This window comes from Dromiciops gliroides, chromosome 1, assembly GCF_019393635.1.
Source record: "Dromiciops gliroides isolate mDroGli1 chromosome 1, mDroGli1.pri, whole genome shotgun sequence".
Classification (NCBI taxonomy): Eukaryota; Metazoa; Chordata; class Mammalia; order Microbiotheria; family Microbiotheriidae; genus Dromiciops; species Dromiciops gliroides.
Genome location: NC_057861.1, coordinates 197,353,677 through 197,370,192, shown reverse-complemented (window position 1 = coordinate 197,370,192; position 16,516 = coordinate 197,353,677). Strand labels below are relative to the sequence as shown.

Genomic DNA, 16,516 nt, shown 5'->3' with positions numbered 1-16,516 from the left:
TGAGTACCAAGAATAAGGAGTCAACACAGCATGGGGGTTATGGCTTAGTGAGATTACATTTTAGTGAACTGAGGAGCACATTAGTTCTTTTCTTCCTTCTTCTCTGCTTAGACTCACAATTTTACCAACCACCATGGTACAACTTTTCAGAGAAGAACATACTCAAATAATTAAACTAATTTTATCCTCAGCACTGTGCTCCACTGATATGTTCAGGATGTCAGAACCCACAGAAGTCTCCCTGATACATTTGGTGGATGGATCACAAATCATATAATGTGAGCAGACAAGAATGAGCTGAAAACTCTATCACCAGAGGAAAATATCTAATGAGATCATAGCTTCATCTGAGCACAGGATTCCTGTAAATTGGTTAATTTGGAGTTTTCAGAACATGGCTCAAAGGAGGAAAAGTCACAGAATTAACCCTAGGGCTTTTTGTTCTGTGCTAAGACCACAGACTATGCCTTAGCACCAGTCACTCATGCTTAATGTGCCTGGCATATTAGTTTAATATTTAATAAATATTCACTGATGAACAAGACTGAGAGAATAGGTATATAACAACAAATTTGTCACTGCTTGAAAAAAATATATATTTTTTGTTTAGATAGAACCTTGTACACAGCAAGCACTTAATATGTATTTTTGGTAAAAATGAAATATAGGCAAGTAGTATCACTTTTTTCACAAAAATTAGTAGTTATGGGAAATATGAGCATAATTAGAACCTAATCAACTACACAATAAAGTTAGCCTGCCAATAGATTAAAGGCCCAAGAATTAGATGGCCAACAGAAGTGTTCTTGCCAAATAAAACATGAAAGTAGATTAGGTAGGCAAAATACATATGTAGGCATCTCTGAACCCCATTTAGGAGACCCAGATGTAGCTGGTGTGTCACAGAAAACCAGAAAGTGTACATCAGGGGAACCTACACAACAAGATTTGGCATATTCTTTAAAGTCTATCATGACTAAATAGATTCCCCCATCCAAATAACGTATTTTACCTAAAAGTTGAAGAAAAACTCTGGGCATCCTTTTAGTATTAGCCCAGAAACTTGAATTCATCCATCAAGCCAACAAATTGTTATCTTGAAAAACTAGGGATTTGAGAGGGAAAAAAGCAACTTGGGGCAGTAAAAAAACCTAGGAGTTTAGGGAGGGAAGAAGGTAACAGAGGAGGGAGGGAAGGAGGGAGGGAGACAGAGATTTCTTATGCCTTTACTATGGTTTGGCCACTGGGCTATGTCATGGGAGTCCAAACATAAGCTAAAAGAAAAGACAATCACTCCCCTCAAAGAGCTTACATTCTATGAAGAAAGATAACAGGATATGGAAACCAAAAAGGAAAGGAGTTGTTGCCAAGTGAGCAAAAAGTGGAAAATAGGTCTGGAGAGTCCAAGGGATTGAGCCAATTTAATAATAAGCATGGCTGGTGTGATTACTTCCTCAGATGAAGGTTTTAAGCAGGAACTCACCAATTCAGAGGAGGTCATATATGTTAGCAGTGTGAGAAAATTACTGGGATAGAGGTAGCAGATATACCATACCAATAATATCAGATATTTATATAATGTTTTCAAGTCTAAAAAAGCACTTTATATACACAATCTCCTTTGAGCCCCATAAATTGACTCTGAGGTTGGTAAGTTGTGAAGTGGATAGAGTGCTTGGCCTGGAGTCAGGAAGACTCATCTTCTTGAGTTCAAATCTGTCTCAAGTCATGTAACCCTGTTTGCCTCAGTTTCCTCATCTGTAAAATGACCTAGAGAAAGCAATGGTAATCAATCCAGTGTCTTTGCAAAAAAAAAAAAATGTCAAATGGGGTCACAAAGAGTTGGACATGACTGAAACGATTCAAACCACAATAACTCCCATTTTTACAAGTATAGAAAGTGAAGCTCAGAGTCTAAGTGAATTACCCAGGATCACATAGCTGGTATCAGAAGCAAGATTTGGACCAGGTCTATCCCACTCCAAGTATAGCATTCTATCCACTCACCAGGCTGAATCACTTTAGTTCTCTGGCCCTTGAATTCTGAAGAATGATATTTTTGTACTAGGGTGTTTTCATGCCTTTAATATGGTATGATTATAGATATCTGCTACCATTGAGACTACAGTTGGCTCAGAAAGGGTATCTACTGAGAAAAACACTACAAAAATATAGTCTCCGTAGTAGGAAAATCAATTACGACTATTTCATAATTTCACCTAGATACTGAACCCCATCCCTTCAAGCAAGGAGACCTACTATTTCATATTTATACCACTTATCCTAAACTCTCACACATGGTTATTATTGACTGATCTATCCCTCATTCATTTTTCTATTCCCCAAGTGAGTTATTTAATATTGTATTAGAAGTTTTGGACTTCCTTAAGAGTTAATTTAGTTCCCATTCAATTCCCTCTAGTATGTTTTTATTTATAATATTAATTGTTTAGGGTAACTATTAAACCAAACAACTTTAAGGATGGAGAGACTGAAGCAAAGCCACTAGTGTGCTGCCCATTTTGCTGAGTAAGGCCACTGAATAAAGTCCTAAAAGACTTACCAATAACACTGTTATATACAATTAAAACTTACTTTGCTGCCTATTGATGAATTTAAAGTCACTCAAGAGTTGGCAAAGGCAAGTGAAAGGATTATAGATATGATTTCATGTAAATGTGAAGAGATAAAGGGGAAAATAGTCTTTTAGCATAGAGGTCATGCTTACTAGTGTTTAGTAAACTGCTGAGTTCATTCTTCAAAAAGACTAAGAGGGGCAGCTAGGTGACACAGTCTATAAAGCAGCAGCCCTGGATTCAGGAGAACCTGAATTCAAATTCGGCCTCAGACACTTGACACTTACTAGCTGTGTGACCCTGGGCAAGTCACTTTAACCCCAATTGTCTCACCAAAAAAAAAGAAAAGAAAAGAATAAGAAAGGAACAAGAAAATGAAATTATATATTTAATGAACAAACATGCACAATGAAACATTTAGAGATTAATTTTGTTTGGTGAGTCAACAAGTGGAATTGTACTGGATGTTGATATTCATTGGGTATACCCTTGTCAAAAACTGTTTATTTTTTAAATGAGGAAACCGAGGACCATGAAGTAAAATGCTTAGTACTATTTAATGAATCCGAGTGTTGTGACCAGAAAACACATTCTCTAGAAGTTCCATTTTCTTTACATTAATAGGAAATGTTGAAGATCAAAGAAACAAGGGAATTTCTCCAGAGTTGAGGTGGAGGGCATCTCTATATCTATATATAGTTTCTGGAAGCTGACCTCAAAAGTATAGGACAAATGGATGTAGAGGATGAGAAAAGGAGGAACTGAGCTAAGCCTGAGAAGAAAGAGTCAGTCTCCTACCACTCCCCTCTGACCCTGCCCCCCATTAAGGGATCTACATTCAATGAGTTCACTATAACCTTCACTGACCAGGAAAATGTACCATGATCATTGCAAAAAGAGACTATATGATAGTTCACAATACATTTCTATTTCCACTTAACTCTTACTCTTCCCAAATATGAGGAAAAATCACCATTAGTTGATATGAGAGGCTACACTAAATGTCTCTCTTTCCAGCCCTAAGATTCAATTAGACATCTATTTAAGAGGTGATGGCTTAAATATTTTTCTGGAAATAGTAATTCTATTGAGTTTTTCTAAGTATACTATAACTAATTATCTCTCTTATAGTTTTGCTTCACATATATTTCACATCAATCAACATTTGAAATGGATCTGTGATTTGTCAGTATAGTTATACCCTTCACAAGGTTAGTACCAAATGGGAAGGAAAAAAAACCCCACAAAACAATATACACATATAAAATTACCATGCCAGATCTTTTCTACCTAGATTTTGAGGTTTTTAATTTGATTTTTTCATCCTGTCATGCATATGAAAATATGTCAAATCCATGTTTCTACTAAACACAAATACTGAGAGTATTGTTAAGCTGAAAATACAGGATAAATTGTATAATGTAAACTTGTTAAGTTGGAATAGAACTTTCGTTCACTCACTAAGTACTTATGAGTATTTAACTAAAGAAGGGAAAAGAACAAAAAAATTATTTAAGGTATTTGAAATCTAATATTAGAAGGAAGGAAACATTTATTAAGTAACCTACTATGTGCCAGGTACTATGCTAAGCATTTTCTCCTAATATTAGCTCCTTTGATCTTCACAACAAACGAATGAGGCAGGTGTGTATTATTTCCATTTTCATAATTGGAGAACTTGAGGCAAACAGAGGTTAAGTGACTTATCAAGGGTTACACAGCTAGCAAGTATTTCACAAATATTAAAAGATCTAGCAAATATATGCAGGCAATAGTAAAGAGACATCATGCTGCAGGATGCTATCAGAAAAACCTGGAAAGAACTACATGGATGGATGCAGAGTGAAATGTACTTATACAATAGTGTAAGATGATCTGCTGTGAATGGCATCGTTATTTTCAGTAATGTAATAATCCAAGGTAACTAAAGACTTATGAAAATTGCAATCCATCTACAGAGAAAGAACTGATGGTATCTGAAAACAGATTGAAGCATAATTTTTTGATATTTCCTTAATCTGAAGTTTTGTTTTTGTCTGTTTTCTTTCACAACCTGGCTAATGTGGAGATGTTTTTGCATGACTACTCACATATAACTTATATTGAATTGCTTGAGTTCTGGGAGGGGGAAGGAAGGGAAGGAGGAAGAAAAGTTGGAACACAAACTTTTTAAAAACTGATGTCAAAATTTGTTTTACACATAATTTAGAAAAATAAAATTCTAAATAAGAAATTTTTTTTTTTAAATATGGATCAGAGGCAGGACTTCCTGTCTTCTGGGTCAGCTTTCTACTACACCATGCTGTCTTCTTATCATCAATAAAATAATTTTGAAAACTAAAAAAAAGAGAGACATCATGCTGTAATGAATTATATTGGAAAAAAAGAACTGAAATTAAGTATAAAAAGGTATAGAAAAAGAGAAATTTAACTTCAACACTTTATAAGTTTAGATGACAAATAAATCATTAACCCTACCTACTTTTACAGTCTTAAAAGGGAGTTAATATGGTAGGGGAAAGATATGAAGGCAGATGACTCAAGTTCAAATCTCAGCTCTGATACTATGAAACCTTAGACAAGTCAAATCACTTGAACTTCTCTGGATCTCAGCTTCCTCTATAAAACGAAGAGGCTAAACTAGTTGATCCCTAAATTCTACAACTCTGAATCAAATGGTCTTTATGATACACAGATGATTATACTCAACATATGCATAAATACTGCATTAGAGAGGCTCAAGAATTGGTAAGCAACATGCTATAATAAAATGAACACTGGACTTGAGAGAATACATGGATTTCAAGCCCAACTCTATCCCTTACTAGCTAAATAGCCTTGGGCCAAGTAAAGACCTTGGCTTCCTCATTTGTAAAATGAAGGGGGGAGGCTGGATAATCTCCAAGGTCTATTCCAGCTCTACCATATACTGTGACCCTCTATGGACCTCAGTTTTATCATCCATATATGGATGTAATGTATGTGGAACTGTAAAACAGTACGTAAATGCATAATATTGTAAGTATTGATAAAGGTCTCTGAGTGCTAAGATGAGCACATAGTTCAAAACACACAATGGACTTTCTTATAGCATGAGGAAATGTCAGGGTGACTAACTCAACTCAGTTTTTACTACTGCCTTCCAAGTACTTCCTACACTCAATAAATTTTTGCTGGTGATGATAACAGTGCCAGGTCAGTTTATAAGGAATATTCAACAGGCAGTGGCCTCTGGACTCTAGGTCAAATTCTTTGCCAAGAGGAAGAAAGAGAAAGAACACTGGCCTGGGTTCAGATATGAGTTCTGCTTACTTACTATCCTGGTGATCTAAGGCAATCATCTCCTAAGATGTTTTTTCTCTCTATTCTCGTTTTAAAATTTTCATATATAATTCAAGCTCTTATTTTCTCTCAGAATAAAAAGCTATATATTTACTCTCTCATCTAAGGAAAAAAATTAATCAGATTTCTTTTAAGATCACATAAAGTAAACACATCACTCAGCTAATTACCCTCTGTTAATTTTTGAAACCTTTTATACCACATTGGACCACCATTTCAACAGCTTTTTGTTTTTGACAGAACAGAGTAACTGGGTCACTGGGTCCAATCAGAGGACTAAAAACCAATAAAAGCCATTCAAAATTAACTGAAATGTCAACAGACATAGAAAGAAGTCTACCAGTCATGCAAATGTGAAGCAAGCTGACCTAGTGATAAGCACAATAAACAAAACAATGAAGCCCATTAGAGAGTACCTAAAATACTTAATACTAGGAGAATCTGGCTTTAGTGAATCCAAAATACAAAAATACTGAACTGGGGTTGTGCTTCCCCAAGGGTTCTGTGTCTTCCACTCTAACAAAAGTTAGAGCCATCAATCCCAAGGATTTTAAATTCCCCCTAAGTGTTTATGCATTTAGGCAAGTCAGCTTTCACTTAATGTGTGTATGTGTGTATGGGGTGGAGGGAGGAGGGGGGGTTATATTTTAGTTAACTTAATAGAGAAGAGACTCCTGGAGATAATGTGGATTCACCTTTTACAGCAGAAATTAATGACAGTATTGAAGGGAAAATGGGTTTGTTTTCAACTGACTTTTCATATACATTATACAGTTTTAACTGTTCTATACTAGAAAGAACATTTCTTCTCAGCCAGCAAAAGGTTCTAAACCATAAAAATATATTCCTCATATTGAAAACACTGATACAACAGAAGGAGAAGAGACACAGAATACATATTACTTCATGTGTATGCCATCCATTGTCTCATATTTCTGTCCTTATATTTAAAGGACATATTTAAAGCTCTTTTATGAATAGTTTAAGATGAAGTCATGAGATTTCCACATGTTTAGCTCTATTGCCTGAATATAAATAACTGATACACTCAAATTATGGTGTGCTAAAGTTCCCAGCATTGGAAAAAAACTTTTATCCTTCTCCCAGCTCCATGTAAAATTAGTAAATCATGCAACATAGTGAAGTCAGCAGTCCAAAATTACAACTCAAACAGTATTATTAAGAATTTGCTGTTCTAGTTTTTTTTTTTGCATTACTGTTACAAACACTATATTTCTTTATATTTAAATTTAAAATACCTCTTTGAAAGGTAAATGCTTATGAAATATGTATTGATAAGTAGAAGGTTTTTTTTTTAAGTTTACTGATGATCCTAGGATACTTATTTTCCTCTACCCTCAACCAAAAGAATTAGTAATATTTTCCATTGCATACTGACTGGTTCTATGCAACCAGTGCTTTCAGTTAGTGGGAAGAAGAAATGTAAAGAAACTGCCTAATTAGATACTATTTAGATTAGTAGATAATATAGTAACTTTAGTCACCTGACCCACATTTTAATTTAGGGGTTTTTTTCATTTTATGTTGAGATTACATAAAGAATTTGCTTTCTTATGTCAGAAAGCTCTAGTGCCTGAATGGATTAGTACATCAGCTTGACTTGGACAAAAATTATTTTTCTCAACATACCTTTAATTATTTTGTAAAGGCTTTAAATTAAAAGAAATATCCCAGCAATTCTGATTGTCAAAATCCACAAGATATGTTTAAAGCATCATAAGGGAAAAAGTACACAAGATTCAATTTGACAAGTATCTTCTAGTAAATAAGCGATATTTTGATCTAACAAAATCTAGTAACATTAACTCTAGAGATTTACTCTTCCAAGCTTGTAATCAGAAAGCTTTCATCACCATATAAAAGTCAGTGTCTTGACTGAAAATCAGAGATATATGTACATAGGAATTTATACTAAGTAGGAACACAGACTAGGTGGCATGGTCAATTGAAAGTGATAATATATCACTTTACCTGGTCAATTTGAGCTTTCCTTTCCCAAGCTAATAAAGCAAGCCTTTTCTGCTATACATTCCCAGACTGCCAATGGCCATGATTGATGGCAGATGCCACAGGGTTCCTCCCCTCAATGAAACTGCATTTGTGGAGCTAGGAGGGTCTTCAACATTATATTTTATTTTGTTCTACAGTCTTCAACAAGACATGTAACTCTTATTAGCATATATTCGAGCACAAGTTCACCAAAGTCTTTAAGCAATCTTTTATCAGTTACACATTTCCAGATTGCTGATGACAATTTCACAAAAGTAGGATATGAACATTACTGTAACCTAGAAAATCTCTTTGCATTGGAGGCTTCAAAAGTCTAGGCAAAAGTTTTCAGAGGCATTATTTATGCTTTATATGGTAATGCTTTCGTCTGATGATTTCTTATATAAACCCAACTTTGGAAAGTACCATAACTGCCTCTTCAGAAACTCAATACAATACTATTCTTTTGGTACTGTATAGCCTGTTGGTTTCTGATGACCTTGTTGTATTTTATTTTCATCCTGGATATTGTGCAACATCCTTTAGCCGACATTCTGATAACCAACATTCTTAACTAACAGTCTAACCTAATTCATACAAGGAATTTCTTAGCCTCTTCTTTTTTAAAACATAAACCCTACATACAGTAATCATTTTTCTTTTGATGCTCAATCACAATAGACTAATTTTTTTCCACATAAAGGATTGTGTAAAATAATTTTGGAACCAGATTCCTTAAAGGGTGGGAGGGGGCAGTGTCCACAAAGTTTCATCAAATAAATCAAAGAAATAAGCTTACCTTTTTACAGGGTTCCACCTGCTGGTTCCTATGCTGTCTCTCCATCCCTAACCCTTTGCAAAATTAAGCTTTTTCAAAAACTTGGCCTGGGATGCATATGATAGCTAAATCTTATGGCTTATCTATTAAACTGGTCAAATCCACAACACTGAGAATGCAAATGAAACAAAATGTGTTCAAAGGACACCACCACCATTACCATTTTTACCAGGAAAAAGACAGTATAGCTGAATACTACTATTCTTAAGGAATCACTGGCAACAAGAGATGAACACTAGATTGTGAGTAAAGAAATCTATGTCCTGGTAGCAGTTCTACCAGATGTATGAAATTTATTCAGGTTCTAACAAATAAATTAAGCAAATCATGAGAATCAGTGAGAAAGGAAGGAACTTTTAAATTTAATAAGCAACACCAAGGCCCCATCCAGCCAAAGAGAGTCCATGTAGACTACAACTCTGAAAGTTTACTATAGATGAAGCTACTTCAGCAGCAATCTTACAAGACCAAAAAAGAGCCAGCACATTCCTTTGAAGGCGGGCAGGAAATACATCACCCTAACTTTTGAGAAAGCTTACAAATAAGATGAGTCGAACTACTGTGCAAGTAGGTTCAAAGATGGCTAAGGCAAATATTTGAAAGAGCAATTCAGCACTGGTTGTGAAAGTGAAATTATGGGTGTTCTGGGTACATTATAATATTCAGAGGTAAGCATCATGGAAAGCCAATTATCAATTGTCAATGTCACAGACAAATACCATTGGGCTAGAGCCAGAGTTGTGACTCATAAATTCTTTCATCTATTCATTAAATGTGTTGAATTTTTATTATGTGCATAACACTGTGCTAGATAGCATGTCTCAAGTAGGTAAGCATTTTATTTATGCACACATCATTATTTGGCCCTATATGACTTTCCTGAGAATTCTTAGGGTTCCAGGCTACCAACAAAATCACACTACTCATTTCATCACAGCATACACACAAGTCCTTCATTCAGTTGTAATATTTTGCACATATAGGTAAAGGTTTATACATTTAATGTAATTAAAAGTGTAAACATGTCAAATGAGTAGATATGTATAAGTATCAAGTAGGCACTGTTTATTGACTGACTGTATATGTATAATGTATCATTTGAGGGTTTGATATTTGCCTAAATATCCCATTTAAACTGTACATTACTCAATGAAAGAGATTGACTTCTTCATTACAGCAAAAGTACTTTTACAGATGATGATGATTCAAAGAGTAAGTTTAATTTAATCAGGACAAAACAGCTACTCAGTAATTAAATGTAAATATGACTAAATAAACATAGTTCAAAAATTAAGTATTTATCCATAGCATTTTTTCCTTTTTTAGAATAATAATAAAAAGTGGCAAGTTGCATAAAATTGTATAAATACTGCTACTTCAATTCAAAACTAATGTTCATTGCTCCATATTTTCTTAACACTTCCAAAAATAAACATTTATAAAATATGTGTGTATCTTCCTATCTATTACTTTATTTCAGGCTCAAAACTGTGTTTCACTGGTATAGGTAACTTTTCATGGGGAAACTGTATCCACAAATGTAGATCAGTAACTCCTTTAAAATAACAATTTTAGAGAGTTGGGTGTGTGTGTGTGTGGGGGGTGATTTTGAGATTAAGGAACTTGCTTATGGCCACACAGTCAGTGACTGTCAAAGAAATACTTGAATTCAAGTCTTCCAGACCCCAGATCTGGTCCTCTCTAAGTAGTACACTACCACTAAGTTTCTTATCTACATCAGAGAATATTCTTCTCTAATTTCAGAAGAAATGGATTTTTAAAAGTTACATTGCTCCTGTTAATACTCATTATTTTGGCTCAATGAATAAGATATATAAATTGATATTAATTCCTGTCCTAAATGATAATTCAACAGCAAGGGGTTTAAAGAAGCTGTTTTTTCTCAGCAACTATAATTCTTCTTATCTGAAAATAGGCCATATTCCAAATCCAACATCCTACTTTCAAGATCTTAAAATATTAAGTAAATGAAATATCAAAAGAAAAAAAAGGTTTCTTCTCTAAATGATTAAATTAAGACCTATACTCTTGTGTCTGTTTTCCACTAACCTCCAGAACCAGGGTTATGGTTTGTCTAAGGAAAAGGATGTTTTAATCAGAAAGCTTTAATTTATTATGATACAGAAGTGCCATCTGACCAACAGATCCTAAGGCAATTGAATAAACATAAATTACAAATGACTTTAGAAGAAATAACCTAAGCTCTTAAGCCTCTTCAGATGTATATCCAATAGGGGGCTGACTGGGTACAGAGTTTTAAATCATCTTTAAGCTAACAATTCACATATGAAATCTAACACTTTGGGAGATCATGTGGATTTGTGAAATTCTCAAGAGAATTTTGGGTCCATAAACTAATGAAAGGATTAAGCTGATAACTGAACTTTTGCATTTTATTTGCTGCAGATACATTCATGAATGTAGATGTGTAGTATGTATGTACATGTGTGTTATGCATACATGAGCATGTGTGTGTACATACTATGTATTTGAGAAAGTGTTTTGCTGAAGCCACTAAAATGTGCAAAGATAAATTGTACTCTTCCTGAGCAAATAGTAAAAGTTATGAATGTTTTCATATTCATTTCACTGGAATTTATAGGTCTGTTACTGCTAGAAGTCATCTTAGCAAAGTAATATAAATTGTCTTGAGTATGATAACCCCATTAGAAAAATAGTAAATTAAATATTAACTTCTTTTCACACCCTATTAAGGGGAATTTGGAAGGAATAAGCATTTTTATAACACCTACTATGTGTCAGGCACTGTGTTACATGCTTTTTTATAAAAATTCACTCATTTGAGACTCAAGTGCTATTATCATCCCCATTGTACAGTTGAGGAAACTGAGGTGAACAGATGTTAAGTGACTTGCCCAGGGTCACACACCTAGTTAGTGTCTGAGGCCATATCTGAACTCAGGTCTTCCTGACTCCAGGCCCCATGCTCTAGTCACTACCACAAGAACTATTTTTTTTAAAGCATTAATCAATGATTAATATTTTAAGAATTTTAAGAAAGTAAATTTGGTATACTAACAGAATAACAAACATGCTGAGAACTCATTCTAAAGATAAATAGAGAATGACACTTCCACAAATAGCTTAATTCCTCAACAAGTAGAACTAAATTATTTCCAACTTACCTAGATAATATATATAACAAAGCAATAATCAATAAGGTCATATAAAAACTAAGACATATGGGTCACACCTACATTGTTGGGGTGCAGGGATTATTTTGGTAGAATTTGCTCCAGTCTTTCCCTTTCTGTTTGCTTATCTCTATCCCCCAAAAGAAGCAACTTAACCAATTTGGAACTAGAAATGTGAGCAAACAAATGTATTGTGTTACAATAATTTCCTAAGTTTTGAGCTTTAAAAAAAACAGTGCAGTAGATGAATTAAGTGAAAATTTTCAAATTGTAGAATTATTTGATATAAAATATATTGGAACAATTTTTGTTACTACGGAATGAAAGTAAATAAAAGATAAAATCAATTTCAGTTAACAAATCACAATACTTTTTTCCTAAAAAAAAAAAAGTAACTTTTGAAGTAATTTTACTGGATTTTTACCCTTAGCACATATAATAATGGTACTTACAGCTATTCCAAGACTATTTCTTTCATATTAGCCACAAAGATACCTGTTACATTTTCACAATTAAAGAAAAGAGACTACATAACCATGCCAAGATGCCATACTTATTAGCAAGGCTACTTTAGTTCACAGTAAAATGTACTTCTTGCCTTCAGAAGATCATAACCTTAAAGAGAATTTAATTTGATTGGTTTTCCTGATTTTTCAATGAAAAATCTCCATATTTCAAAGGATCTATGTTTTCAGGACTTCAGTATATCCCTTTACCCCTTCCATGGAGACAGACCTCAGGTCCATCACAGGGAGATTGATTACTGTGGGCCAAAAGGGAAAAAAAAAATCACCATCTGGTGCCCAAACTCCTACTGATCATCTTCACACTCAGCTAAGCAGAACTTCAAATGAAAGATACACAGTCTATCTCAGGACCTTAATTTGAAGCTTTTCTAGCTTGGAGGGACCTGTCACATTATATTCTCCTGGAAAAGTCTTCTAGAGTCCATGATCACCTCCAAGTCATGATAAAGCCCAGGAGTAAAACTTGAATGAAGTTTCTTTGAAATAAACTATTTGTCTCACAAAAACATTTTTGTTCTTTATTTTAGTAGACTTTTCTTAAGTAGCTATTCATACTGAAAGCTGGTACAAAGGTGTTGTTCTTCTTTTTTAAAGCTAAGTCCCTTTCTGGCAGAAAGAATAACTTTCCTGAGTAAGCCTTGTCCATCCTTGAAGAATAGAGTCTACTGAGAAGGAACTGATGACAACCATTTATTGTGACTGTCACTAAAACAATGAGCCTCTAAAACAAAAATGTTAATTGTAATGTTTATATCATATCTACAAATAGTGCTTTTCTCCAAAGAAAATGCAAAATTTCAACATTTACATAAATGTAACAGCAGCTTTCTAAAGTGTTTATTCAAATTTACAAGTTTCCTTTCTAATTCTCTTTCCACCAGTCCCTTCCCCAAAAATGTACCTGCAAAATCACTAATGAATAAAAAGAAAGTACACAAAATTATAATGTTCCCAATTAAGAGGTCTAAGTCTCATTAGTAAAATAACTTCAAAAACAAGCTACCTGGGGGCAACTAGGTGGCGCAGTGGATAAAGCACCAGCCCTGGATTCAGGAGGACCTGAGTTCAAATCTGGCCTCAGACACTTGACACTTACTAGCTGTGTGACCCTGGACAAGTCACTTAACCCTCATTGCCCTGCAAAAGCAAACAAACAAACAAAAACAAAAACAAAAACAAAAACAAAATAAAACAAATAAAATGTGGAAAAAAAACAAGCTACCTATAAAATGGAAAGTCTTTTCAGAAATGATCATCTAAAAATCTGCTCATTGTTGAGTTCAAGATATAATCAAAGTTCGTTCCCAATGAAAATTTTCTAACTTATCAATTTAAAAAATAATTAACATGCTATTATGTAGGCCAGAAACTGGATTAATATACTGTGTACACAATGTTCAAATGGTACAACCAATTTTAAATGTATTTTCTGAAAAACAAATTATTAAAATTTCCAAAATAAGTATACAATATAGAGATTCATGTTTACTTTCTGGAAGTGAAATTCTCATTTGCATATCTAGAAGGCATAGATTGCATCTATATGGAGACCAGAAAGAACTGAAGCCTTAAAAAAAAAAAAAAACCTAAAGAAAATAGAATTCATAGTCATTTCAAATTGCAAAATCACTGAAAATCTCATCTACTCTATACTCTACATATCACAAAAAAATAAAATCAGTCAAATTATCATCATTAGTTTACATAAGATCTGTGTGTTTATGGTTATGTCTTCATATTCCTTTTGGAAAGGTAACAAATTGTTATTCTGAAATTAAGAAGGTGTACATACAGACAAGGGCAGAGAACAGCCAGCTGAAGGCTCACATCACTTGTAAAATCACACAAAGCAGAGTTGTTTGTTTTTTTTTTTTATTTCTGCCTTAATAAATTTAAACTATACCATATCTTCTCATTGAACCAAAATGAATTGAAAAGACAATCTATCTACAAAACATTTATTTCCTTTTCCTTGCCAGATTAATCTGAGCCTGGTCAAAATTAACTCATCTATCAATGAGTTCCACTAAGTCACTGGTGAAAAGATGCTTCAAAGAAATTCCAAAAACCAGCTCCTTAATTCCCAGTACCTGAATTCATTCAGTTGGATCCTATCAAAGTGACATTAAAATAATAAATTGGAATCTATTACTTTAATGTTTCAGTGACTCCATGATCACAACAATGTGTCTTCTCCTTCCAGCAAAGAAGACTGCAAACTATGCATGACATCTAACCCTATGATTCTTGCCCATGTCCTTCCATAAATCCTCAAGAGTCTATACCCAATATGGTAAAGGCTCTCCTCTAGTTCTTTTTTTTTTATTGGTTTTTTTTTGGGGGGTGAGGCAATTAGGGTTAAGTGACTTGCCCAGGGTCACACAGCTAGTATGTGTCAAGTGTCTGAGGTAGGATTTGAACTCAGGTCCTCCTGACTCCAGGGCTGGTGCTCTATCCACTGTGCCACCTAGCTGCCCCTCCAGTTCTTTTAATACTCATGAATTATCAATGCAGTTGTTATCTCTCTCTTGCTACAGACCCAGAACATTCTCTTTTGGTCATACATAGGATCACAGGATTTACAGATGAAAGAGAATTTAGAGATCATCTAGCCTTATTATTGGCTCCTAAGGAACTACTGTGGTAGACACCTGATCAAAAGATGAATTTCATGTAATCTCATAGAAGGGTAGAGAATGCCACAGGACTACCATTTGACCCTGTTAAAGTCTGAATGGTTATGCACAAACAAAAGTAACTTGAGAAATTTATACATAAAAAAATAAATAAATAAACAACATCCCCACATTTCCCTCTGCAATTGAAAGAATTTATTATACAAAGACCCCTTCCCTCCCCAAGGCCAGGCCTGGAATGTTCTGGCTCCATTAACTATCCCCTCCTTGCTCTTCCCCTTCCCCTTCCCCATTTAATTCTTGAGATCTTCACAAAGATCTCTAATCCCTTTTGTAAACAACCATTTTATTCTTTTCATTTTTATGATTATGTTTATAACCTATTTAAAGCACTCATATTATTAATCTGCATCTGAATCATTCGTGTTCAACATCATTTGAACCATTAGTCATTACAGAGAAAGACATTTTTGTGTTTTAATTAAAACTTGTGTAGGAAATTTGAAAAAAAAAAAAAAAAGAAATGTTATGAGACTGGTCAATTTGAAGTTGCTAATACTTCTGGACTTTTGGAAGTCATAACCTTGTACCAAAGTAATCTCTTTACTTTCTAATCCCCCAAATTCACCAACCAATCCTTTTCCTACTCTTCTGTACAAGGCCAACCTCTGGATCTGTTAGTGGACATGTGGTTTTGATGGTGGCCCTCACTTTTTCCTAGCAACTATCTACCTAACAGTCCTTATCTTCGATAGAAGCAGCCTTCATGTCCCCTCCAATTGCTAAACTCATATTCCCTTTTGTTCTATCCATTAAGTTTTTTACTTATTACCTGAAGGATATGTCTAGTTCTTAGCCATTTAAAATGCAGAGATGATCGATCATCTTGTCTGACCTACCCCTAAACAAGAATTACCTCTATAACATGGCCAACGAATTTGCTTATTCAGTCTTTGCATAAAGACCTCCAGTGGGGGAAACCTACCAGCTGCTCCAAAGACAGCACATTCTGCTTTTGGATAGTTCAAATGTTGGGAAATTTTTCATCATGGTTAAATTTGTGTTTGCAGTTTCCACATAGTTTTGCCCTTTGGAAACAGCCATAAGAAGTATAATTGCTCTTATATGTCACCACATGCCTCTTAAATCTTCTCTTCTCTAGACTCTCACATTCTCAGCACCTTTACCCAATACTTATATAATGTCATCTCAAACCTCTTCATCATCCTGTTTTACTTAGGCTATATCATCTCCAGCTTATCATTTTCTTCCCTCAAATTTAGTGCCCAGAACTAAACAAAATATTTCAGATGTAATCCAAAAATGGCAGAATATAGTGGGCCTGTCACAAGACATGATGACCCCTTCCCTTCTAATGCAATCTAAGAGTGCAGTAGCATTTCTGGTTGCC

The 16,516-nt window shown here is 34.4% G+C and overlaps 1 protein-coding gene across 4 annotated transcripts in view; it reads right to left on the bottom strand.

Annotated features, from left to right (window-relative positions):
• The window catches only part of ZNF516 (zinc finger protein 516), a 150,952-nt gene that overhangs the window by 116,686 nt on the left and 17,750 nt on the right, over positions 1 to 16,516 (bottom strand). The gene's annotated exons all lie outside the window — the stretch shown is intronic.